The sequence below is a fragment of the Pleurodeles waltl genome, chromosome 10 (assembly GCF_031143425.1).
Source record: "Pleurodeles waltl isolate 20211129_DDA chromosome 10, aPleWal1.hap1.20221129, whole genome shotgun sequence".
Taxonomy (NCBI): Eukaryota; Metazoa; Chordata; class Amphibia; order Caudata; family Salamandridae; genus Pleurodeles; species Pleurodeles waltl.
The window spans coordinates 872,423,736-872,451,632 of record NC_090449.1 but is presented as its reverse complement, the minus strand read 5'-3'; positions in this window follow the sequence as shown (position 1 = coordinate 872,451,632).

Below are 27,897 nucleotides of genomic sequence, written 5' to 3'. Positions count from 1 at the left end.
GGGGTTGGGGTACTTTAGGTTTCTGGGATGGGGTGGGGGTTGGGGTTGTTTTAGGTTTTGGGCGTAGGGTGGGGGTCAGTTTTAGGGGCAGGGTGGGGGTTGGGGGGGTTGGGGTTTTAGGTTTTAGGGGTGGGTTGGGGGGTCGGGTAATTTTAGGGGTGGGGTGGGGGGTTGGTGTTGTTTAGGTTTAGAGGCAGGGTGGGGGGCTCGTAGTAGTTTTAGTGTTGGGGGTACTGGGGGGGGTCAGTTTTATGGGCGGGGCGGGGGCGGGGTGGTTTTAGGGGCAAGGGTGGGGGGTTGGTGTGGTTTTAGAGAGAGCGGGGGGTCATGGTAATTTTTAGGGGTGGGGGGTCGTTTTTAAGGCATTCGTGGTAAAGGCATTAGTGGTAACAACGAGGTCGTTGTTCCGACCTCGTTGTTCAGGCATTCGTTGTTCCGACAGGCATCGTTCCGACATACATCCGTAAATATGTATATACTTTTAGATTGGATGAACGTATTACTACAGTTTTCATCTTATTACACTCATTTTCATGTACTTGTGTTGTCCTTGCATTATTTCTGAGGGGTACGAGGTAAATATGTTTTATTACTGCATCTGCTTGTGTGTATGGTGGATGGTGTTGGGGGTCTGGGTGTTGCGTGTGTGTGTCACTCTCTTTTTTCTCCCCACTCCCTTGTGTGCTAGGTGACTGTACTCACCATGGTCGTCTTCGCCGTAGTTGGTGTTCGTGGTGGAGCAGGACATAGAAAACCATTGGGAATATATGCAGTTCAGGCGCCATGGCCACGTGGTTCTTCCCTGAGTCTCAACAGGTGAGTCGTTTCCCTTCTGTGCATTGTTTCTGCCAGGCTTTTGATATTGTTGGTGCCGCCCCGGAAAAGGTAGCGGTTTCATGTGTCTTAATATAGTGAGCGGAACATTGTCTTCCGCCTGGCTGTAGGCGGCTACTGCCGTGGTGCCTGTTGATTCCGCCCCCGCCGTCAGCATGGTAAAGTGGCTGTCTGTCTGAGCTCTTTCTGCCATGGTCATAATTTGACAGTATTTACCACAGGCCTGTTGGCAGTATTACTGCCACTTTATCACTGACCGCCTGGGTTGTAATGAGGGCCTAAGAGCCAAAGTCCAAGGTTTTGCACAGATGACTGTGGCCGATGCTACGAATATCGGGGGTGCTGAATATCAAGGCTGAGTGGTCTTGATCCAACCCTCTGTCTCTTTTATCCACTACCAGACATCCGTTACCATTTTATCTCACTCTTGCAGGTTCATTTTCGTCCCTGTTGTCTCCCTTTGTAACTTTTCTTCTGTCTTCCTCTTTCTTTTCCACTTTAGTGTATTTCTGTCTCTTGTGGGTGAAAGTCTGATTAGGAAAATGAGTGTGGCTGGACCCCATCTGTAACCACTGGTTTAAATTAAGCCCTGCCTAAAAGTCACACATGAGTAAACATCATATATTCATTTTGCCACATTATTCAGTTAATAAATTCTCCTTAAAGTGTTTTTTTTCTGCTGCTACTTCTGAGATTAAGTCGTTGTTTGTTTGGTAGTTTTATAAGCACCATAAATCCAGGACAACACCTGAGACAGGCCCCATACACGGTTTTTCAGAACAATTCAGTGTTCCTCTGAATCGTGAGTCATCGCTCGTGCTATTTTAGGAGTCTACATTTTCCACTCTGCTGCCTCCTGATTGCCGCTCTATTTTGATATAATCAGATTGGTATTTGTAAAGATGCACTTCTAACCCTTGGAGATGGAACATTTTGCCATATTATTTCCCCCCATTATTCAGATAATAGCAGTTAACACGCCATATCATTTCGATGACCTTATCGACAATTCCAATTTCGTCGCATTATACTTCACAAGTGAAATAATAGAATGGAGACGAGCCTGGTGTTTTTGCGTACACATTTGCGCAGGTACGATTCCTGCACCCTCCATGGTGCCACTGATCTTTGAGCTACTCCACGGAGAGGTAATCAAGTAGACATCTCAGAAAAATAAATGTCTAAAACTTGCAGAGCTCGGATGCGCTCGCAACAGAAGGCTGCTCTTGACATTTCACTGCGAGCTTTACAGGCAGCCGCAGTAGCTGGCCTAATATCATCGGTATTTAAGTTTCATATACACTGGTGGATTACTTCCATATGTCTCAGGTCACTGCACTTTACCCTCTTCCGTAAGGTGACCTTACCTGTGTTTTGAGATTCATATTTGCTCTAAATGCATATGCCACGATCATAGCCCTTGTATAATCTGGCATCCATTACTTGTGTTATTTCTTGGCATGCCGCTTACACGATGTGACATGAATACAAGGGCCCATAAAGAGAAAAGTACCGCATTTGGGAAACATTACAAAGATTAGCCAGACACAACTACATTGGTGAAATGTTCCACCTCATCGGTACCCCATAGCGATACAGAAAAACAATATTTGCACTCATAGCAATTCAAATGCATGCTGGTACTTACTTTCGGCTTCACAAGTGGTATGTGTGTGGGTGTGTGTGTGAGTGAGGGGGGGATAATTGGTGAAGAACGTATCTATTAGTGGTCGCTCTTAGATGAGGTACTTAGGGCCAGATGTAGGTAGCTGTTTGCATGTCGCAAACTGCGAAAAAAGCAGTTTGCGCCATGCAAACAGACTAACGCGATGCACATCCCCAAATTGCGAGTCGGTACCGACTCGCAATTTGGGGATGCGACTCGCAAATATGAAGGGGTGTTCCCTCATTCGCAATGGGACCCCTTCCCCTTTGTGAATGCCGAAAAAAATGTTTTTTCAGAGCAGACAGTGGTCCTATGGACCACTGCCTACTCTGAAAAAACCTAAACCAAATGGTTTCGGAAGTTTTTCTTTTTGCAACTCGTTTTCCTTTAAGGAAAATGGGCTGCAAAAAGAACAAAAAAATCTGCTTTATTAAAAAAGCAGTCACAGACATGGAGGTCTGCTGACTACAGGAGGCCACCATCCCTGTGAGTGCATGGACTCGCTATGGGGTCGCAAACTGCGACCCACCTCATTAATATTCATGAGGTGGGTCTTTTCGACCCCATAGTGAGTCGCAGAAGGTGTCTGAGACACAATTCTGCATAAAATTTTACTTTCCTACATCTGGCCCTAATATACGAAGCTGTAGCACCGCGTAACAGTCTAGGACGACGGGGGAGAAAAGTATCTTTACACGAGTGCTCGATTTGTCCAGGAAAAATCAGTAATACTTGAAGAAAATGTGGATCTAATTTTTGCCAGATGTAGCAATTTCCGATTCGCAATATCAGTTGCAGTGCGGTGTCTCAGACACCGACTGCGAGTCGCTATGGGGTCGCAAAGAACCCACCTCATTGGTTTCGGTTTTTCAGAGTAGGCAGTGGTCCATTGGACCACTGCCTGCTCTGAAAAACCCTTTTTGGCAACATTCACAAAGAGGAAGGGGTCCCATGGGGACCCCTTCCCTTTTGCGAATGGGTTACCACCAGTGTGACACTGGTGGTAACTGCGAATTGCTGTGCGACTGCATTCGCAGTCACAAAGCAATTTAGCATAGCGATGCGAGTCGCAAATAGGAAGGGAAAACCCCTTCCTATTTGCGAGTCGCATTCACAATTCGCGAGTCGGTACCGACTCGCAAATTGTGAATGTGCATCGCAAAAGGCATTTTGCATGGCGCAAACTGCGATTTTCGCAGTTTGCACCATGCAAAATGCTTTCTACATCTGGCCCCAGGTGTTTTATACATTTCTCCTGAATGCGCCTGCTGCTGAAATCTCTTGTGATTTGCTGGTCACAGTTTGAATAATCATATAATAAACGAGATCTTTAATGTGCATGCTGTATAAAATGTGTAGGTCATAAGTTTACATCCTAAGAATATAAGTCAGATAGTTAGTGTATTTATTGCAGAGCAGCAATCTAATTGAATACGTTTACAGGGTGTAGGAAAGTACCATCTTGCCTGGCATGTTACCCCCATTTTTCACTGTTTATATGTTGTTTTAGTTGTATGTGTCACTGGGACCCTGTCATCCAGGGCCCCAGTGCTCATAAGTGTGCCTGAATGTGTTACCTGTGTAGTGACTAACTGTCTCACTAAGGCTCTGCTAATCAGAACCTCAGTGGTTATGCTCTCTCATTTCTTTCAAATTGTCACTAACAGGCTAGTGACCAATTTTAACAATTTACATTGGCTTACTGGAACACCCTTATAATTCCCTAGTATATGGTACTGAGGTACCCAGGGTATTGGGGTTCCAGGAGATCCCTATGGGCTGCAGCATTTCTTTTGCCACCCGTAGGGAGCTCTGACAATTCTTACACAGGCCTGCCACTGCAGCCTGAGTGAAATAACGTCCACGTTATTTCACAGCCATTTTACACTGCACTTAAGTAACTTATAAGTCACCTGTATGTCTAACCTTTACCTGGTAAAGGTTAGGTGCAAAGTTACTTAGTGTGAGGGCACCCTGGCACTAGCCAAGGTGCCCCCACATTGTTCAGGGCCAATTCCCCGGACTTTGTGAGTGCGGGGACACCATTACACGCGTGCACTACATATAGGTCACTACCTATATGTAGCTTCACAATGGTAACTCCGAATATGGCCATGTAATATGTCTATGATCATGGAATTGCCCCCTCTATGCCATCCTGGCATAGTTGGCACAATCCCATGATCCCAGTGGTCTGTAGCACAGACCCTGGTACTGCCAAACTGCCTTTCCCGGGGTTTCACTGCAGCTGCTGCTGCTGCCAACCCCTCAGACAGGCATCTGCCCTCCTGGGGTCCAGCCAGGCCTGGCCCAGGATGGCAGAACAAAGGACTTCCTCTGAGAGAGGGTGTTACACCCTCTCCCTTTGGAAAATGGTGTGAAGGCAGGGGAGGAGTAGCCTCCCCCAGCCTCTGGAAATGCTTTCATGGGCACATTTGGTGCCCATTTCTGCATAAGCCAGTCTACACCGGTTCAGGGACCCCTTAGCCCTGCTCTGGCGCGAAACTGGACAAAGGAAAGGGGAGTGACCACTCCCCTGACCTGTACCTCCCCCGGGAGGTGCCCAGAGCTCCTCCAGTGTGCTCCAGACCTCTGCCATCTTCGAAACAGAGGTGCTGCTGGCACACTGGACTGCTCTGAGTGGCCAGTGCCACCAGTAGACGTCAGAGACTCCTCCTGATAGGCTCCTTCAGGTGTTGCTAGCCTATCCTCTCTCCTAGGTAGCCAAACCCTCTTTTCTGGCTATTTAGGGTCTCTGTCTCTTGGGATTCCCTAGATAACGAATGCAAGAGCTCATCCGAGTTCCTCTGCATCTCTCTCTTCACCTTCTGCCAAGGAATCGACTGCTGACCGCGCTGGAAGCCTGCAAAACTGCAGCATAGTAGCAAAGACGACTACTGCAACTCTGTAATGCTGATCCTGCCGCCTTCTCGACTGTTTTCCTGGTGGTGCATGCTGTGGGGGTAGTCTGCCTCCTCTCTGCACTAGAAGCTCCGAAGAAATCTCCCGTGGGTCGACGGAATCGTCCCCCTGCAACCGCAGGCACCAAAGAACTGCATCACCGGTACCTTGGGTCTCCTCTCAGCACGACGAGCGAGGTCCCTTGAATCCAGCAACTCTGTCCAAGTGACTCCCACAGTCCAGTGACTCTTCAGTCCAAGTTTGGTGGAGGTAAGTCCTTGCCTCCCCACGCCAGACTGCATTGTTGGAAACAGCGACTTTTGCAGCTACTCCGGCCTCCGTGCACTTCCGGCAGAAATCCTTTGTGCACAGTCCAGCCTGGGTCCACGGCACTCTAACCTTCATTGCAAGACCTCCTAAGTTGTTCTCCGGCGACGTGGGACTCCTTTGTGCGACTTCGGGTGAGCACCGTTTCACGCATCCTTGTAGTGCCTGTTTCTGGCACTTCACTGGGTGCTACCTGCTGCTGAGAGGGTTCCTTGTCTTGCTCGACGTCTCTTCTGTCTCCTGACGCAATTTGCGACATCCTGGTCCCTCCTGGGCCACAGCAGCGTCCAAAAACCATTACCGCATGATTTGCCGCTAGCAAGGCTTGTTGGCGGTCTTTCGGCAGGAAAACACTTCTGCACGACTCTCCACAGCGTGAGGGATCCGTCCTCCAAAGGTGGAAGTCTCTAGCCCTTGTCATTTCTGCAGAAACCTAAGCTTCTACAGTCCAGTAGCAGCTTCTTTGCACCCGCAGCTGGCATTTCCTGGGCATCTGCCCATCTCCGACTTGCTTGTGACTTTTGGACTTGGTCCCCTTGTTCCACAGGTACCCTCGACTGGAAATCCATTGTTGTTGCATTGCTGGTTTGTGTCTTTCCTGCAGAATTCCCCTATCACGACTTCTATGTCCTTTGGGGAACTTTAGTGCACTTTGCACTCACTTTTCAGGGTCTTGGGGTGGGCTATTTTCTAACCCTTACTATTTTCTAATAGTCCCAGCGACCCTCTACAAGGTCACATAGATTTGGGGTCCATTCGTGGTTCGCATTCCACTTTTGGAGTATATGGTTTGTGTTGCCCCTATCCCTATGTGTCTCCATTGCATCCTATTGTAACTATACATTGTTTGCACTGTTTTCTAAGACTATTACTGCATATTTTGGTATTGTGTATATATATCTTGTGTATATTTCCTATCCTCTCACTGAGGGTACACTCTGAGATACTTTGGCATATTGTCATGAAAATAAAGTACCTTTATTTTTAGTATAACTGTGTATTGTGTTTTCTTATGATATTGTGCACATGACACTAAGTAGTACTGTAGGAGCTTCACTCATCTCCTAGTTCAGCCTAAGCTGCTCTGCTAAGCTACCATTATCTATCAGCCTATGCTGCTAGACACCCTATACACTAATAAGGGATAACTGGGCCTGGTGCAAGGTGCAAGTACCCCTTGGTACTCACTACAAGCCAGTCCAGCCTCCTACACAGGGTTATGTGTATGCTGCAAACATCGTCTTTTAATCTGAAAAGCATACATGGATATTTGTAGGCTTTAAAACAATCGTTCATTGTTCGATTTTGATAAAATGCATACTATTATTTTGCATAGTAATTAACTTCTAATAATAAAGACCAAAAGCAATTACGTTTGTGACATTTGCGGTAGAAACACACATCAACATACTCACATAATTGGCAACCATAAAAAGGTTTTCATTGTGTGAGAGAGAAGATACCTCCTTTTTAGGGAGTGGGGCCTGGTCTGGGGCGGGGCTATGTGTTTGTCACCCCTTGAGCACCCATGGAGGTGAAATGGAGCGAGCAGGCCATAAAGGTGTGTGGTGGGGATTAGTATTTGTCAGGGCCTCAGCCAACTTCTGCACCTTCTGCTCCTTCCCAAAAACACAAATGTCTAAAACCACCAGTCATTTCTTGGCGAGGGTGCTTCAATAGTTGTAATGGACTCTCAAGGTTGCATAGTGGTGCTTAATCTGTTTAAAATAATAGTGCCAGGGCCCTTGTCAGGAGACTGCTGCATCTTCCACCACCCATTGCCCGTGCCAGCACTGTCAATAAAAGTACCAACACAACAATTAACCATGCAATCCTACAACTATGACTGTTCAAACTGTTCCAGGCCCCAAAGCCATAACAATGGCATTGGGCAGGTATTTGTCATTGTAATGAATATGTGATTAGTAAATTGTTGTTGCGCTCATCTCTCAATTAGCCAAACATCGCCACCATGTGGAAGACTGCCATAAGTCGCTTCCTCCTCACCGCCGCGAAACTTGGCTGCCATTCGAATTCTGGTAATTTAACTTTTCCCCGGCTCTGCCTCGCCGCTGCGTACCCTCGTCCCCGCCCCCCCTCCCTCCACCTAGATTTCTCCGGTCCGTTTTCTGTTTCCTGCCTCAGAGCCCCGGTCCCCCGCACCCCCTGCTCTTTCATTGGTCAAACCCCCCTCTTCCCAGCTGCCACTCCCTCCCACCTCCCCTCTTATGCCGGCCGCAGCGTGGAGAAGGTAGCGACCTCTGACCCTGCACTTGCAGGCAGGTCGGTTTCTCCTCACCGCCGCAAAACTCGGCTGCCATTCGAATTCTGGTAATTCAACTTTTCCCTGGCTCTGCCTCGCCGCTGCGTCCCCACGGCCCCGCCCCCTCCCTCCACCTAGATTCTCCGGTCCGTTTTCTGTTTCCCGCCTCAGAGCCCCGCTCCCTGCCGCCCCTGCTCTTTCATTGGTCCAACCCCCCTCCTCCCAGCTGCCACTCCCTCCCACCTCCCCTTTTTGCCGGCCGCAGCGCAGACACGCCGCTGGTGCACCGCTAGCATGCCAAAGGCAAGCCCGTCGGCGCCAATCCATGCCAAGACCGCGCCCAGCGCCAAACCCTCTGGCCAACACTCCCCCCGGTGCCACCAATCACCACTGCACTGCCTACGACCTCCACGCCTTCAATCCAGGACTCTCCTCCGCCTGCTTCCAGTCCACCCAAACGTGCACTAAAGGACCCTTCTCCTGCAAAGCCTGAAATTTCACCTGCAACCTAACCTCCAAGCTCCAACTCAAAGCCTCAGACTGCCTCCTAAGATGCATCCTGCTCAACACCCGCTCCGTCCACAAGCATGCAATCGAACTCTGGGACCTACTGCCCACATCCTTGCCCGACGTCGCATTTGTAACCGAAATCTGGATGAATTCGGCCTCAAAACCAGACATAGCCATAGCCATACCAGAAAACTACAAGATCACCAGAAGAGACCGCAGCAACAAACAAGGAGGAGGAATTGCCATAGTCCACAAAAACACCATAAGAGTCTCCACCAGCTCCCACAACACCATCAAATCCGCTGAGCACCTCCATTTCAAAATCCACATCAACGCCAACACCACCCTCAGAGGAACACTGGTCTATAGACCCCCAGGCCCCAGACTGCAGTTCTATGACGACATGGGCGACACCATCAGCTCCCAAGCCCTCGCCTCAACGGACTACATCCTCCTCGGCGACCTGAACTTCCACCTAGAAAACAACGACATCAACACCACCAACTTAATTGACAACCTCGCCAACCTCGGCCTCAAGCAACTCGTCACGTCACCCACCCACACCCCATCTTCTCAGCCAGCAACCACGTCTCCTTCAGCCACACCACCGAACTTCCATGGTCCGACCATCACTGCATCCATTTCTCCTTTCAGAAGCCGGTCACTCACCACCTCATCACTAAACCCCCCCACCGCTACTGGAACAGAATCTCAACTGAACAGCTGATCTCCACCCTCACCCAGGCACCCCCCCCAGGACCCGGGACCCCAGCACAGCTGGCACCTACCTGCACAAATGGCTAGAAGACTGCGCCAACACCCTTGCACCACTCAAACAACCCTCAGACTCCCACCACAGACTCAAGGCCAGCTGGTTCACCCCCGACCAGCAGGCCTCCAAACGGGAATGTTGAAGAATGGAGAAGACCTGGCGCCTTGCACCCGCCGAATCCAACCACACCACCCTCAAGACTGCCATCCGCAAACATCACCAGCTGATCCGCACGACCAAAAGAACCAACTACAAAAGCTGAATAGACACCAACGTCCACAACATCAAAGAAATCTTCAACCCCAGGACCTGCTCCCACGAACCCTCGCCATCACAGGAACTCTGCAACTCCCTCGCCACTCATGTCTGTCAAAAATTCAAAGACATCCACAACAGTTTTGAACCCCAGACCCATCAGCCCACCACAGACAACCAAGAACCCGACCCATCAATCAACACCAACCTTCTATGTTCCTGGACCCACATCAACAATGAAGACACCACCATCACCATGGCCTCCATCCACTCCGGCTCCCCCTCAGACCTCTGCCCGCACCAGATCTTCAACAAAGCCAGCAACATCATCGCACCCCACCTCTGCGCAATCATCAACAGCTCCTTCGAGACAGCCATCTTCCTGGAGAGATGGAAACACGCAGACGTCAACGCCCTGTTGAAGAAACCCAAAGCAGATCCGGATAACCCCATTAACTACCGACCTATCTACCTCCTCCCCTTCCCTGCGAATGTCATAGAAAAAATCATGAACAGCCAACTTTCCCGCTACCTGGAAGACAGCAATGCGCTCGATGCTTCCCAATCCTGATTTTGCAAGAACCTCAGCACAGAGACCGCACTCATTGCTTCCACAGATGACATCACAACCATGCTCGACAAAGGCGAAACCGCAGCTCTCATCCTCTTGGACCTTTCTGCAGCATTCGACACCGTCTGTCACCACACCCTTCGAACATGCCTCCACAACACCGGGATCCATGGCAAGTCCCTCAACTGGATCTCCTCTTTCCTCTCCGGCAGAACCCAGAGAGTCCGCCTTCCGCCCCACCTGTCCGAATCTCCGAAACCGTCTGTGGCGTCCCTCAAGGATCCTCCCTCAGCCCAACATTTTTCAACGTTTACATGGCTCCCCTAGCCAACATCGCATGGTCCCAAAACATCAACATAGTATCCTACACAGATGACACCCAGCTGATCATCTCCCTCACGAAAGACCCCACAACAGCAAGAAAAAACCTCCACAAGGGATTTCACGCTATCGCCGACTGGGTGGAATCAACCTCCTCGAGCTAAACACAGACAAAACAGAGGTTCTCATCCTCAGCAGCAACCTCTCCGCCTGGAACGACTCCTGGTGGCCTACATCCCTCGGAGCTACCCCCACTCCTACCACCCAAGTACGGAACGTAGGCATCATCCTTGACTCAGCACTCAGCATGACTCACCAGGTCAACGCAGTCTCCTCTTCCTGCTACAACACCCTCCGCATACTCTGCAAGATTTTCAAGTGGATTCCCGTTGAAACCAGAAAAACAGTCACCCAAACCCTAGTCAGCAACTGACTGGACTTCGGCAACGCGCTCCATGCAGGAATCATGGCCAAACTAGAAAAGAAAATGCAACACATCCAAAATGCCTCCGCCCGACTCATCCTTGATGTCCTACTCCGCAACCACATCTCAGCCCATCTCATAGAACTACCCTGGCTACCCGTATCCACAACACAGGTCTGGCCTATCTCAGCGACAGACTCACCTTCCACACCCCCACTTGCCAGCTCCGCTCCGCCAGCCTCGCCCTCGCCTCCATCTCCTGCATTCACCGATCCACCACCGGAGGAAGATCCTTCTCTTACCTCACCGCCAAGACCTGGAACTCCCTACCGCTCCAACTACGCCAGACCCAAGGCCTCCTGGCCTTCAGAAAACACCTCAAGACATGGCTTTTCGACCATTAGTTCCCCCCCAGCGCCTTGAGACTCTAACAGGTGAGTAGCTTGCTTTATAAATTGTTTGATTGATTGATTGATAAGTGTCAGTGCTGAAAATTAAGTGCCGGTGCCAAGCATCGAGACAACCATCTCAAATTAAACACTGATGCGTAGCATATGCAAGCTGAGCGATTTGGTGTAGGAGGCTGGCCTTGCTTATAGTGGGTACCAGATGGTACTTACACCTTGTTCCAGGTCTAATAATCCCTTATTAGTAGATTAGTAGTGTTCTAGCATCTTAGGCTGATAGAGGTAGCTATAGCAGAGCAGCTTAGGCTGAACTAGGAGACATGCAAAGCTCCTACTATGCCACTTATATAAAATAGCACTATATCATAAGAATCACAACACTCAGAGTTATTAAAAATAAGGGTACTTTATTTTAGTGACAATATGCCAAAGATATCTCAGAGGATATACTCCCTTAGGAGGTAAGTAAAATACACAAAATATACACACAAACCAAAATCAGGTAAGTAAACAGTTAGAAAAGTAGTGCAAACACTGTAGAATACATTAGGATGTAATAGGCCTAGGGGCAACACAAACCATACACTAAGAAAGTGGAATGTGAAACACTTAGGGACCCCAGGCCTAGTGTAGTGTGTAGAGGGTAGCTGGCAGTGTAATAAAACACCAAGGGTGTCCAAGATACCCCACCCCAAGACCCTAAAAAGTAAGAGTAAGGTTACCCTACTTCCCCAAAAACAGACTAAAGTCGTGATATGGGATTCTGCAAAGAGCACAACTGAATGCAAAGTACTTAAGACAGATTCCTGGACCTGAGGACCTGCAAAGGAAGGGGGCCAAGTCCAAGAGTCACAAAAGTGTCCAGGGGGGGCAGGACCCCACTAAACCCCAGATGAAGGTGCAAAATGGCTGCCTCTGGGTGGAAGAAGCTGATGATTCTGCAACAACGGAAGATGCTAGGAACTTCTCCTTTGCACAGAAGATGTCTCACGGCATGCTGGAGGACGCAAAAAGACTGCAAACAATCTTTGCTAGCTGCAAAGGTCGCGGTTGAAGAAAAATGGGTGCTGCCTAGGCCCAGGAAGGACCAGGAGGTTGCTCTTGGAAGAGGAGACAGAGGGGGCGCTCAACAACACAGAGAGCCCCAGCAGAAGAAGACAGCACCCACAGAAGGACTTGAAGACGGGTTCAAGAAAACTGAGCATGGCGGTTGTAAGGAAATGTCTCCTTGGCATGGTTACACCCTGACTTTTTGCCTTTGCTGATGCCAAGTTGTGATTTGAAAGTGTGCTGAGGCCTGCTAATCAGGCCCCAGCACCAGTGTTATTTCCCTAACCTGTACTTTTGTTTCCACAATTGGCACCCCCTGGCATCCAGGTAAGTCCCTTGTAACTGGTACCCCTGGTACCAAGGGCCCTGATGCCAGGTAAGGTCTCTAAGGGCTGCAGCATGTCTTATGCCACCCTGGGGACCCATCACTCAGCACAGACACACTGCTTGCCAGCTTGTGTGTGCTAGTGGGGAGAAAATGACTAAGTCGACATGGCACTCCCCTCAGGGTGCCAGGCCAACCTCACATTGCCTATAGGTATAGGTAAGTCACCCCTCTAGTAGGCCTTACAGCCCTAAGGCAGGGTGCACTATACCATAGGTGAGGGCATAAGTGCATGAGCACTATGCCCCTACAGTGTCTAACCAAAACCTTAGACATTGTAAGTGCAGGGTAGCCGTAAGAGTATATGGTCTGGGAGTCTGTCATGCACGAACTCCACAGCACCATAATGGCTACACTGAAAACTGTGAAGTTTGGTATCAAACTTCTCAGCACAATAAATGCACACTGATGCCAGTGTACATTTTATTGTAACATACACCCCAGAGGGCACCTTAGAGGTGCCCCCTGAAACCTTAACCAACTACCCGTGTAGGCTGACTGGTTTTAGCAGCCTGCCACACACCAGACATGTTGCTGGCCACATGTGGAGAGTGCCTTTGTCACTCTGTGGCTATTAACAAAGCCTGTACTGGGTGGAGGTGCTTCTCACTTCCCCCTGCAGGAACTGTAACACCTGGCGGTGAGCCTCAAAGGCTCACCCCCTTTGTTACAGCACCGCAGGGCACTCCAGCTAGTGGAGTTGCCCGCCCCCTCCGGCCACGGCCCCACTTTTGGCGGCAAGGCCGGAGGAGATAATGAGAAAAACAAGGAGGAGTCACTGGCCAGTCAGGACAGCCCCTAAGGTGTCCTGAGCTGAGGTGACTCTGACTTCTAGAAATCCTCCATCTTGCAGATGGAGGATTCCCCCAATAGGGATAGGAATATGCCCCCCTCCCCTCAGGGAGGAGGCACAAAGAGGGTGTAGCCACCCTCAGGGCTAGTAGCCATTGGCTACTAACCCCGCAGACCTAAACACACCCCTAAATTCAGTATTTAGGGGCTCCCCAGAACCTAGGAACTCAGATTCCTGCAACCTAAGAAGAAAAGGACTGCTGAACTGAAAAACCTGCAGAGAAGATGGAGACACCAACTGCTTTGGCACAAGCTCTACCGGACTGTCTCCCCACTTCTAAAGACACTGCTCCAACAACGCGTTCCCAGGGTCCAGCAACCTCTGAAGCCTCTGAGGACTACCCTGCATCTAGAAGGACCAAGAACTCCCGAGGACAGCGGCTCTGTTCCCCAAAGACTACAAATTTGCAACAAAGAAGCAACTTTGAAACAACACACGTTTCCTGCCGGAAGTGTGAGACTTTGCACTCTGCACCCGATGCCCCCGGCTCGACTTATGGAGAGCAAACACCACAGGGAGGACTCCCCGGCGACTACGAGACCGTGAGTAGCCAGAGTTGACCCCCCTGAGCCCCCACAGCGACGCCTGCAGAGGGAATCCCAAGGCTCCCCCTGACCGCGACTGCCTGCTTCAAAGACCCGACGCCTGGTAAAGACTCTGCATTCACAGCCCCCAGAACCTGAAGGATCCGACCTCAAGTGCAGGAGCGACCCCCAGGTGGCCCTCTCCCTTGCCCAGATGGTGGCTACCTCGAGGAGCCCCCCCCCTTGCCTGCCTGCATCGCTGAAGAGACCCCTTGGTCTCCCTTTGAATCCTATTGCGAACCCGACACTTGTTTGCACACTGCACCCGGCCGCATCCGTGCCGCTGAGGGTGTATTTTTTGTGTGGACTTGTGTCCCCCCGGTGCCCTACAAAACCCCCCTGGTCTACCCTCCGAAGACGTGGGTACTTACCTGCTGGCAGACTGGAACCGGGGCACCCCCTTCTCCATTGAATCCTAAGCGTTTTGGGCACCACTTTGACCTCTGCACCTGACCGGCCCTGAGCTGCTGGTGTGGTAACTTAGGGGTTGCTCTGAACCCCCAACGGTGGGCTACCTTGGACCCAAACTTGAACCCCGTAGGTGGTTTAATTACCTGCAAAAACCAACAAACACTTACCTCCCCCAGGAACTGTTGAAAATTGCACTGTGTCTAGTTTAAAATAGCTATATGTCATTTGTGTGAAAACTGTATATGCTATTTTGCTAATTCAAAGTTCCTAAAGTTCCTAAGTGAAGTACCTTTCATTTAAAGCATTACTTGTAAATCTTGAACCTGTGGTTCTTAAAATAAACTAAGAACATATATTTTTCTATACAAAAACCTTTTGGCCTGGAATTGTCTCTGAGTGTTTGTTCCTCATTTATTGCCTGTGTGTGTACAACAAATGCTTAACACTACCCTCTGATAAGCCTACTGCTCGACCACACTACCACAAAATAGAGCATTAGAATTATCTCTTTTTGCCACTATCTTACCTCTAAGGGGAACCCATGCTATTCCTCACTTTGAAATAGTGCATACAGAGCTAACTTCCTACAGCGGTCATCTCAACACTACAAAGGAGGGTCCCACGAAGCCGGTGGTCAACTCAGCGAGTTAAGCAATGCAGGACGGAGTGCTGGGGACCTGGGCTATGCTGTGCATGAAGGATTCCTTGCAAAAGTGCACAGAATCCCTAGCAGCTGCAGTTCATGTAGTACACAAGATTACTGTCTGGCTGGGGTGGCAAGGACTTACCTCCACCAAATTTGGACAGGTGGACCACTGGACTGTTAGGGTCACTTGGATCCAGCTCCTGTGTTCCAGGGACCACGCTCGTCATGATGAGAGGGGACCCAGAGGACCGGTGAAGTAGAAGTTTGGTGCCTGCGTTAGCAGGGGGAAGATTCCATCAACCCACGGGAGATTTCTTCTTGGCTTCCAGTGCCGGGTGAAGGCAGACAGCCCCCAGAGCATGCACCACCAGAAAACAGTTGAGAAAGCCGGCAGGATTAGGCGCTACAATGTCGCTGGTAGTCTTCTTGCTACTTTGTTGCAGTTTTGCAGGCATCCTGGAGCAGTCAGCGGTTGATCCTTGGCAGAAATCTGGTGTAGGGTCAGGAATAAAAGAATGACACAACTCTGTTTGGCAAATAATATGAGCATTTATGAATAACGCCCGGGAGGGCAGCACAGCTCTGTGACTGATACCGCACTCAACTTTGTCAGTTGAAACAGCCCTTTTTATATGTTCACAACACCTTGAATGCCTTTTATCACTTGTCATGCATTTTGATTTAAGCACCTGCTTGGTACATTGTACCTCTACCTATGTTAGCAAAAAGCCACATTTCTCCTTGAGAAAGCATCTAATTACACCTTTACAGAAAAGCGAAGGTTACACATCTGTCATGAGCACGTTTGTTAATAAACCGCAATGTCTTTTATCTCACGTTCTGAAGCCTATCAGTACTTTCTCCTTTGACTAACTCCAGACTTGGAACCATGTCTGTCTGGCCTCCCTTGCACAGCTGCTGGCCTTCAAGCATCAAAGCTTATTGTGTTCCCTTTCTAAAACCACTGTGGTGTGTCCTTCTCTTGTGAACGTGGATTGGAATGCGTGGCCTCCCCGTGTGTATGTTATCAAGTTATGACTCAAGCTTTCTATGGCCTTCTACTTGCAGCTGCATTATGAAAACATGTTTCTGCTTGTCCTTGTCTTGCCTCCATGCTTCCTGTCCTGAGCTCTCTATTTGGATGCCATGAGAATTCTGGGCCTGTATTCTTCTCTGATCATGTACGACTCTGCACATCTTCCTCCTAATTCATGCATTAGCAAAAGTAGGCCTCCTCCTTTTTCTATATTTTCAGTAACATTCCCCCCTTTAGTTGAACTTTCAACTACTTCTTTACCTTCCCTGCTACATAGATTCATTATTGTCAATAGTGAACATCCCACCCAACTTCTTGCTAACTCTCTTGCAGAATCCTTCTACCATTTGAAAGATACAAAACATCAATAAGATCATCACAAGTATTGGGAATAACCCCTTAACCAGTCCTGACAACCAGGATGGCATCCATACAAACCACCCTGAAAACCACTAGTCGGGGGCACCCCCCCCTCATCTGCCATCTTCTTCTGCAGGTTATGTAGAGTCTGTATGGCCTCCGTTATTGTTCCGTTGTCTGCATCATCAAGTCTAGCATATACCTCTGTTGCATAAGCATCACCCTCACAGCCCGCATTTCCTCCTTGACTGCATTGAACCCATCTTCAGTCGCGTTAGTGGTCTTCATCAGTTCCCATCGGGTTATTTGCAGCCAGCAGGCAGTTGCCTTTGCTTGGACAAATGGGAAGATGCTTCCGAAGAACAATTGGGCATCATTAAACAACTTGTGCTCTCGTGGAACGTCTCCCCAGGTTGTAGTACCCATATAATCTGCATATCTCTTCTTCCGATGGTATAGCAAGGTCGTTGGACGGCTCATGGGGTGGTCATGTAACTTTGAGATGTCCACCCCTGGAATCACCAAGGAGGGGGTGTGCACAGTAACTAAGGAACAAAGACCTCTCCATCCGGAAGGAAGTCGCGAGTACAGCCATTCTCTGCATTGCCAATAGTAGCCCATCAGACTGGAGGTGCCCCATTGCATGTCAGCATTGTACTTTGTGGTGATGCAATTGATGTTTCTCCCTACCGGGACTGTTCCATTCCCTCTGAAACATAAAAAGAAACCAATTGGTGTTCTACCTGCTCGAAGAGTGGATGGCGTTTCTGCCCAAGTTAATCTAGATATGTTTTCATCCCATATAGCCTGACACTTCTGTTGTGTGCTATTGTCACTCTGATATCCCATCCATAAAGAGAGAGCTCTACATCCAAATGTTGCACCGTAGTACAACTGACCATGGACGTATACTGATCCATTTACTCAAAAATATGGCCTCTCCTGACTATCTTGGGCCATAGGTGTGGCTGAATAGTTTTTACAGAAAAGTGTAGCTCGTGATATTCCCAGGAATCCCTGCTCTAATATTCTATTTTTCCATTTTTTGCTCTTGTACCTAATTACCCCTGTCTTACCCATTTTTTATAACTTCACTATTAACTCCTTGCGATCTGTCAGGACATTTGTTATATCGACTAACTCCTCCTCATACTGTGTGGTGTTTACTGGGAACGCTCCCTGTCTTATCTGTAAGGGTTGCATCCATGCTCTCATTCTGCAAAGATACAAATGTAATAAACATTGAGTAACATTCAGAGTTACCTCTTTTCACGAGTGCAGCCTGTCTGGGTCACTAGCATGTGGAATCAGGGAACAAACAAAACGTGAATTATTAGTAGTCTGCATGCCTATCTCTGTCATTTGCTGATACCATATGTGGTCTAGTAAACTAACATGAATATTATGGGATACATTTTCATATTTATATACTTCTCTCTGCAAGCGCTTAGTATACTGACACATTGCATGCATGGGCCAAAATACCATTGAAATGTAATTGCTAGCATAACAAAACATGAACAGAAAAACAAAATGGAAATGCATAACTGTCCACCACCAGTGTTGAATAGGAGCTCCACTGGCCTCTTTAGGAAGGACGCTGTCCTTCCTCTTTTTCTTTGTCCTCCTTTAAAAGTTCCTGTGAAGATGGTGATATGTGACATGAAGCCAGGGCCAATCGAACGTCTGACAGATGTATCCATGGCTTCCTGCCCTCCAGCTTCACCGCTGTGGGGGTGCTCTGGGTAACGAAGTAGGGGCCCTCAAACTTGCTGTCTCTCCATCGTCGTTCAAAATTGCGGATGCACACTTGCTGGCCCACGGAAATTGGACTGGTCTGCTGGGCTGCGGTGGTGCACTTCTCTTGTCTTGCCACCTGTTTAAAGAAGAACTTGACAGACTTCAATAACTGCGATAAATAACTGCTCATCCCCTGTCCTAAAACCTCAGCTGTCTTTTGAGCATCTGTCCTCTATCGAGCTATTGTTAAAGGAGTTGGCATGGGACGCCCTTTTACTATCTGGTGAGGGCTCAAGTGATGATCATTTCCTGGTTGGTTCCTGAGGGCATATAAGGCTAGGGAAGGCAATACAGCCAGTTGTTCTGCATTGTGACACATAATTTACTAATTTTGGGCCAGATGTAGCAAGCATTTTGCATGGTGCAAACTCAAAAATCGCAGTTTGCGCCATGCAAAATACCATTTGCGATGCTCATTCACAATTTGGGAGTCGGTACCGACTCGCAAATTGTGAATGCGACTCGCAAATAGGAAGAGGTGTTCCCTTCCTATTTGCGACTCGCATCGCTATGCTAAATTTCTTTGTGACCCCGAATGCGGTCGCAAAGCAATTCGCAGTTACCACCAGTGTCACACTGGTGGTAACCCATTCGCAAAAGGGAAGGGGTCCCCATGGGACCCCTTCCCCTTTGTGAATGTTGCCAAAAAGGGTTTTTCAGAGCAGGCAGTGGTCCAATGGACCACTGCCTGCTCTGAAAAACCAAAACCAAATGGTTTTGGTAGTTTGCTTTATTTTGCAACTCGTTTTCCTTTAAGGAAAACGGGCTGCAAAATAAATTTAAAAAACTGCTTTATTTAAAAAGCAGTCACAGACATGGAGGTCTGCTGACTTCAGCAGGTCACCATCCCTGTAAGTGCAGGGACTCTCTATGGGGTAGCAAAATGCGACCCACCTCATTATTATTCATGAGGTGGGTCTTTGCGACCCCATAGTGACTCGCAGAAGGTATCTGAGACACCATTCTGCATATGGTTTTGCGACTCTGAAATTGCGAGTCGCACCGAGTCGCAATTTCCGAGTCGCAAATTCTAATCTTGCTACATCTGGCCCTTTGTTCTATAACAGGCAGTTAAGGCGTTCCACTATACCATTACTTTGGAGATGATAAACTGATGATAATTTATGCTTTATTCCTAGAGAGGTGCAGATGTGCTGAAACATTGCATTAATGAAGTGTGTGCCATTATCTGAGCGGATCGCTTCTGCGATTCCCCACCTAGGTATCACCTCTCTTTTCAAAAAGTTGGCTGCTGCTTTAGCATCATTATGTACACATGGTCCTGCCTCGATCCACCTTGAAAAGGGGCAGACCACCAGGATAAGGTATCTGTAATTATTACATTTCACAATCATGTCAACAAAATCTATATGTACATTTTTAAATGGGCCTGTCGGACGTGGTATTGTTGAAGTAATTACTTTTAGTGTGAGTCTAGGGCTGTATTGTTGGCATACTACACATTCTGCGATATACATAGTAATAATTTCAGATAATTGTGGAATGAACCAATCCATCTGTAGCGAAGCAAGAAGATATTCTTTGGCAGTGTGTGCAGGAAGGTGTAGTTGCTCTAGGGCTGTATACAACAGGGCTTGTGGCATCACTGGCTTACCCGTGCTTTCTTGCTTATAGATAAAATCTGTTGGTGACTGAATACACCCTCGCTGCTTCCACAGCTCCCTTTCATGAGGTAGTGCTTGGTCTTGCTGATTGGTGTGTGCTGCACATTTTATAACTGCTACCTTAAATGGCAGAGTTAAAGCCTTTATCAATTGCGCCAATTGATATTTATGCATTACAGGGGATTCATCAGACTTAAGAAATACCCTCCTTTCCAACGGTGCATGCTAGAATGCACGGTGGTGGTGACATATGCTGGATCTGAATAAATGGTAACCTCTAGTCCTTCGGCGTGTTGCGGCGCTTCAATGATAGCCACTAATTCTGCAGCTTGTGCTGAGAAATGGGATGGAAGCGGTATTTGACTCACTATCTGTAAGGTGTCAGAGGTTCCCTGCTGCTTGGCTTTTACAACAGCTGCTCCTGAGTGCCTAATCCCATTCTCCTGATCTATGAAAGTGGACCCCTCGACAAAGAGCAGCATGCTCCCAGGGATGGGATTTTCTCCTATCCCACTCTCTTACTCTGGGTTGTAAGTGGCACAGTCATGTACTTGTTCATCATCAGAAACTGGGTGTGCAAAGAATGTCTCTGGATTAACTGTGTGACACCGTACCACTTGCAAGGATGGTATTGACAGTATTACTTCATATCCAGATACCCTCTGAGTTGTAAAGGTTCTCTTGCTATTTTGCAAGATAGCGAATACCGCATGCTCTACATACAGTGTTAAAGGTAATCCCATCACTATGGTGGTGCTCTTTTGAACTGCAAAAGCTGCTGTAGCCAGAGCTTGCTCACATGGATAATGACCTTTCATGACGGGACCTAGCAGCCCACTGTAGTAGGCAATTGGTTTGTGTCCCATTGATGTCTTTTGAGTTAGTACTGCTGTCATCGTCGTTCCATTACAATGACAGAAGAGGTAAAAAGTTTTATTATAATCAGGTGTACCTAACACTGGAGCATTTGTTATTGCTCTCTTTAGCTCCAGGAAGGCTGTCTCCCTTTCATCGGTCCAGTCTATTTTGTTTGCGTTTGCGTGGGACTCGTTTAAAGCAGTTAGAAGTGGTGCGGTCAGAGTGGTGTAGTCAAATACCCACTGCCTCACATAATTGCAGAGTCCTAAAAACTTCTGCACTTGTGGTTGTGGGCTTAGACATGTTCCTAATACTCTGTACTCTGTCCGGTATCACTCTCCTCCCATCTTTAGATATTATCTGTCCCAAGTAGTGGACCTCTGTCTGCACATACTGCAATTTGTTTTTGTCCACTTTGTAACCTTTTTCTGCAAGCATGCAGAAGAGACCAATGGTGTCATCTCTACATATGTCTTCAGTGGCACTGCAAACCATGATATCATCTGCATTGTGTACCAAAGTACTCTTGCAGTTTATGTTTGCTAAATCCTTCTTCACTGTTCTGTTAAAAATGCTTGGGGACTGACAGTAGCCTTTTGGAAGATGCCGGCAGCAAAATTGGATCTGTCTAAATGTGAATCCAGTTAAATATTGGCTGTCAGAATGCAGTGGAATACTGAAAAATGCATTCTTGAGATCGACCACTGAGAAATAAGTGGCCTCTTTAGGTATGTTTGTTAGTATGACTGATGGGTCAGGTACCACTGGAAATTCTGATATTACTACATCGTTAAGGGAGCGGAAATCCTGAATCATTCTCCAAGTACCCCCCTTTGCCTTGCATATCAGGAAAATCGGAGTGTTGCACGGTGTCGACCTCTCATATATTACTCCCTGTTCAAGAAATGCTTGTATTGCGGGGAGAATGCCCTCTTCTGCCTCCTTGGACAAGGGGTAGTGGCATATCCTGCGCAGAATTGCTCCAGGTTTCACGTAATTTTCACAGGCTCAGCCCCTTTGATCAGTCCCACATCGTATGGACCCTTTGTCCACAACACCTCTGGGACTTTTGCCAAATCTCTCTCAATTATTGTTTGGACTTGTGCGTGTCTGGACACTGCTCTGTATTGTAGCTGCACTCTAATGGCATTGTCCATCTCAAACACAACTGTCTCAATTAGTGGGCAATCATCAAATATTTCTTCATCTGATATATCTCTTAATTTAACCCCAGGATTTGTGAATATTATTGATGCCCACATCTCCTGTCTTCTGTCAGTTGCCAGCAACTTGGCATATGTTGATCTTATTTCAAGGGCGGATATTTCCAATATCATTTCAGGCTCTTTAATAAGATCCACAGGCTTGTAAGGCCTGAACAGCAGTTCCTCTGGTAACTGCACTGTTTTCCCTTGTAGTGCTAATGTGTGTGCTATCAAGGCATATACACAGTGCAAAAAAGCCTCTGAATCGACAGGAACTGCTCTGACCTGTTGTCATAGCCCCTCGTGAGCTATGAGGGACAATATTCTGCTTGGTGTGACACCTGGTGTGTAACATACCATTGACCCATCCTCCAAGAAGGAGATGGTCATGTTCAGTTTGCTCATTAAATCTCCCCCAAGAAGATTGACTGGTGACTCTGGGGAGTACAGTAGTGGTCCTTCAATTTGTTTATCTCCCACAATCATGTTTACTGATTTGGTGAATGGAAACCTGCTCACAGCCCCAGAAAACCCTTGTGTGTCCATTGAGTTGCAAGAAAGTGTTAGTGTTCCTTCCTTTATGCACGATTTGGTGGCCCCAGTTTCAATTAAAAACCTATAGGGGTGACCTTCAATGGCTACCGTCACAGTGGGTTCCTCATCTGATCTGCGGGTTACCGATAGTATTGGACACACATTGGTCATCTGCGGGCTCTGTCATTGGGTATAATTTTGAGTTGGTGTTCCCCCAAACATTTGGGGTGATGCATGGAAGGGGTTGCCTCCTTGCACTGTTACCGCTCCCACCTGTACCTGTGCCTGTCCTCCCGTAGGGTTGTTGACGTATTGGCACCCGCCTTGTGACATTGGCCCTTGGGGTGCAGCCCACTGGGCACGGGGGCCCTGCGGGGGTCCCTGCATTGCTTGCTGCTAGGGCGCCCATTGCATTTGTTGAGACCTCATCTGCCCCTGCGGTGTATTCCAACCTTGCACTCTCTCATCATTTTTCCTGGCTCTGTATTCTCTTGCAAAATGGCCCATCTTACCACAATAATAACATTGTTGTCCTGCCCTATAGCTTCCTTGTCTTTTCTCTTGTGTTGACCTTTGCTCTCCTGTGAAACTCCCCTGTCCCTTCCTTGTATCACTTACTGGTTTTCCTCCTGGTGCCTGCACCTGTACTGGCATTGTGACAGACGGTGGTGCAGTCACAAGTGTCCCTTCTGTACTCGGCTTCTTAAGTTTTTGTTGCACCAACTTCACGGCGGCCCTTTCTGCCTGTTCTGTCCTCTCCTTGTCTTTTTCTTGTTTTCGCTTAAAATAATGTATTATGTTGGCCTGTATTTCGTGCTATGGTTTAGCCTCTATTCCCACCACTCCATCTAAATTTGCTTGTATATCAGTGGGAAGGTCTCGCTTTAATACATTATAAAACAAAATTGCATTTCCTCCTGTGTTTTCCCAGTTTCATCCTACCTCCTACACCCATTGTTCTTTCATTCTAGTAATGAATTCTGCAATATGCTCAGTTGGCTTTGTACTTTCTGCCATAAGGACTCCAATGTCTGGTCTATCTGGATACGTCCGTCAGAGCGCATCCCAAACATGTTGGTGGACATTGTTGAAAGATGACCCATCGAACTGTGTATTTTTCAATGTTACTTGAGGGAACCCTGCCCTAACAAAAATTGTGTTTACTTCGTCTCCCACTAATGAGCTGAGCAGGCTTTTGACATCACCTAAGGCAAGGTTGACCCCGGCAATGTGTTTTTCAAAACATCCTATCCATTTCCCTGCACCTTCAGACTGCGGTGTAGTGCTCTTTTTAAATTCGCTGTCAATTTGTGGCCATGGTACGTATGTTGGCACTTGCCCTCCCTTAAAAATAAGGGGCAACTGAGTTATTGGTAGAGGGCTTCCTGACCTGAGACTTATCCTTGGATCTGGTCTAGTACTGCGTGTCACTTTAGTTGGTTTGTCTATGGCATACTTTTCCCAAACTGCAAGGCATTCTTGCATGTAAGGTTAGTTCCAACCTTGGTCACCCCGCCCCTGCCGTTTGCAATCTTCTGCAGTCGCTAAATCAAAGGGTTGAAAAGACCCTTGTCGGGGCCATGGCTTCCTTCCTTCTCTTTTAGTCCACCTCGTCAATACCTCTGAGAAGGGGTGACAATAATAGCTACCCTCTTCTTGCTCTATTATCTCTATAGGTGTCAATTCTGACCTTGTTTTGAGGATTGACCGTCTTTTTTTATCTGCGCCATCTCTGGCTGTCATTACTAGTTCTCATGTAGGGCGCAGAGGAAAATTGTATAACCTTCTGTTAACTCCTTGCTCATTCGCACTCCTATTAAACCCATTGCCCAATCCTCATCATCCTCTGCCCCTGTTACGACCTGTGACCTGTTACGATTGTGGCGTCTCTACACCTCCCTCCCATTCTTCTACCTCTACTATCCATTCCTCTGCTGCCTCTCTCAGTGTGTCTGCAGATGTCTCCCAAAGCTTAGGAATGACGTGTCCTGTAGTCCATTGTCCCCGGAGGGGGGCAAGGCTCCTAGATTGCTCTGCCTGTCTCACCGTGTGTTGCAACTCACTTACTAGCATGTCTTTCCTGCTCTGTTCTGGGTCAGCTCGAAGAGGTGATGGGACAGCAGCGGGGTTGCCTCAGCTCCCTGTGCCTCTAACCTCTCCTCCTTAGGCTCAACCCGAACAGGATCTTGGTACCCTGCAGCTGGCAGGATAGGTTAAAGACCATAAGGTGAGGGTTCCCCTAGTGACTCTCCCGGAGAGTCTGTTTGTGTTGTGCTACCTCTTCGGATGCAGTTGATGTCTCCTTTGGTTTTTCATGACAGAATACTCACCATAGTGACAGAATAACTTTCCACTTCTGTCTTTTTTTTTCTTATATGTTGAGCGAATGTAAGTCAATGTGTGTTCAGCTATGTCATCATCAAATGTTCCTTTTTTTGGCCATGGTTGAGCATGATCCTCAGTGCCTTTGTGCCACTGCTTACAATATTTTAGTATTCTTCTCTTATCTGAAGGGAAAGTTTTTATCATATGGTCCAGAGGGGTATCCATGATCCCCACAGGACGGGTGTTTCCTATGCGAACTCCTTGCAGTCTGACTACTGCGCTGTGTATCTCTTTTCAGCTTCTTGTCTCACGTCTTGTGTGTATTTAGCTTTACCACTGTTACTGACCTATAGCAGTGTTGTGTAGGGACAGTTCTACTCAGTATTGCCTGACTTTACATATATGGTTATGAGGCCGTATTGGTGAACATCAGCCATACTTATCGCCAATCTGTGCAACATCTCTTCTATGGTGATGTCTGGGGCGGGTGAATTTATGGGGGGGTCTGAGTGGATTAGTTCCTGCCCAGACCCCAGGAGGGCAGAAGCCTATCTGTGGGTTGGCAGCAGCAGTAGCTGCAGTGAAAACCCCAGAGAGCTAGTTTGGAAGTACCCGTGGTCCATGCTGGAGCCCCGGGGATGCATGGGATTGGCACCCTCATACCAGATTTGGCATGGGGGTACAATTCCATGATCTTAGACATGTTACATGGCCATATTCGGAGTTACCATTGTGAAGCCACATATAGGTATTGACCTATTTATAGTGCACGTGTGTAATGGTATCCAGCACTCACAAAGTCTGTGGAAATTGCCCTGAACTATGTGGGGGCAACTTGGCTAGTGCCAGGGTGCCCACACACTTAGTAACTTTGCACCTAACCTTCACCAAGTGAAGGTTAGAGATATAGGTGACTTATAAGTTACTTAAGTAACATGGATGGTATTTCACTCAGGCTGCAGTGGCAGTCCTGTGTAAGAATTGTCTGAGCTCCATATGGGTGGCAAAAGAAATGCTGAAGCCCATAGGGATCTCCTGGAACCCCAATACCCTGGGTAGCTAGGTACCATATACTAGGGAATGATAAGGTTGTTCCAGTGTGCCAATCAGAATTGTTAAAAATGGTCACTAGCCTGCAGTGACAATTTAAAAGACAGAGAGAGCATAAGTACTGAGGTTCTGATTAGCAGAGCCTCAGTGACACAGTTAGGCACCACACAGGGAACACATACAGGCCACAACTATGAGCACTGGGGTCCTGGCTAGCAGGATTCCAGTGAGACAGGCAAAAACAAACTGACACACAAGTAAACAATGGGGGTAACATGCCAGGCAAGATGGTACTTTCCTACAGTCGGCAGTTCTCACATTCCTTCAATATATTACATATAATATGTAATGGCTACACGTTATTTTTCTTGGCTGTCTTAAACATTGGATGTAACATATCTTGAATAGTATTTAATGCCTCTTGTTATTCTGCTGGTATCACCACCCACATTTTTTCACTTATCAATTTCCAAATTCCTTGTTTATTTTAGAGAACGTAAGCAATTATTTATATAATATTTAATTTTTATCTCTGGTAAAATGTCAGAAATGACACACAGACAATCTCTTTGTTAATGTCAGAGGTTCCCAAACTGTGCGCCGCGTCTTCCCGGTGCGCCATTAAAGCCAGCCAGGGGCGCCGTGAAAAGATGCACTTTATGAAACAGTTATGTGCTGATGGTGCCAATTAATCTTATGACCCAATAGGAAATCAAATATTAAAACTGTAAATTTATATAAGAATCGTTTTTTTGTTCATTCCTTTGTTACTGGAGTACGTTAAATTGCACAAAAGTCACATAGTTCAAATATACAAACAGATACCAATGCCCTAATTTTGCATTTTCATCGAGGACTATGCTAGTTACATAGATAGCATTTCACAGGCTCGGACGCCACCTACTGGAGAGGGATTGAATATTTCATGTTAAACTACTTCATTTATTTCTGTATGATATACATAGCATGGTTATTTATTACCTAATGAACTTGGTTATTCCAATTCTCAGCATGTGGGCAACATGCCGGTTGAGGGGGAAACTGCTTATATATTTTCCCACAGGTTCTGTGTAAACACCTTTATGTTTTTTATTGAGCAAACCCATTCCTGCACATGGGTAACAATCCGCTTTTCTCAACTGAGAAAACTCCTTTGTCATGTTAGCCCAGTTTGGGTCTATTGTTTTAAAAAAATCCAAATGTACACCCAAGTGTTGAAGAGTATTGTTTCTGACTTTACAAATTAAAGTTTGTTTTTTTAAATTAAACAATTGTTACATTTTCATTTTGTTATATTTATGAATATGATACCTTCATCGGCTCCATCCCAATTATGTTTTAGAGTGAAAAAAGGAACTACTCCAGAGGCCGGGCTTACATCCCCCCCGCCCGCCAAAAAAAAGTAACATAATGGGGAGCCATGGCCAGTGGCCAATAGGTCAGGGCAGCCGCGGGTCAAAAAACTTTGGGAACCACTGGTTTACATTGATGGGCCAGTAAGTCTTTAATCAAGCCTGGTAGTGTCCAGCTGTGCTCCCTTTGTCGTTCACCAACCACTATTTTGTGGCGGGGATACTCAGATGAAATGAGGGACAATAAAGCTAACCTTGCCCAGATGAGTCTTCATTGTCTAAGTGGAAATATCTGGAGAGTCCATCTGCATTGGAGAGGGTACTCCCAGGTCTATGTTCCACTGTATAGCCCATTCCCTGTAGGGAGATGGGCCACCTCAACAATTTAGGGTTTTCACCTTTCATTTGTTTAAGCCATAATAGAGGTTTGTGGTCTGTCTAAACAATAAAGTGAGTGCCAAACAGGTATGGTCTCAACTTTTTCAGTGCCCAGGCTACAGCAAAGGCTTCCCTCTCTATGGCAGATCAATGCTTTTCTCTAGGGGGTCAACCTTCTGCTGATAAAAGCAACA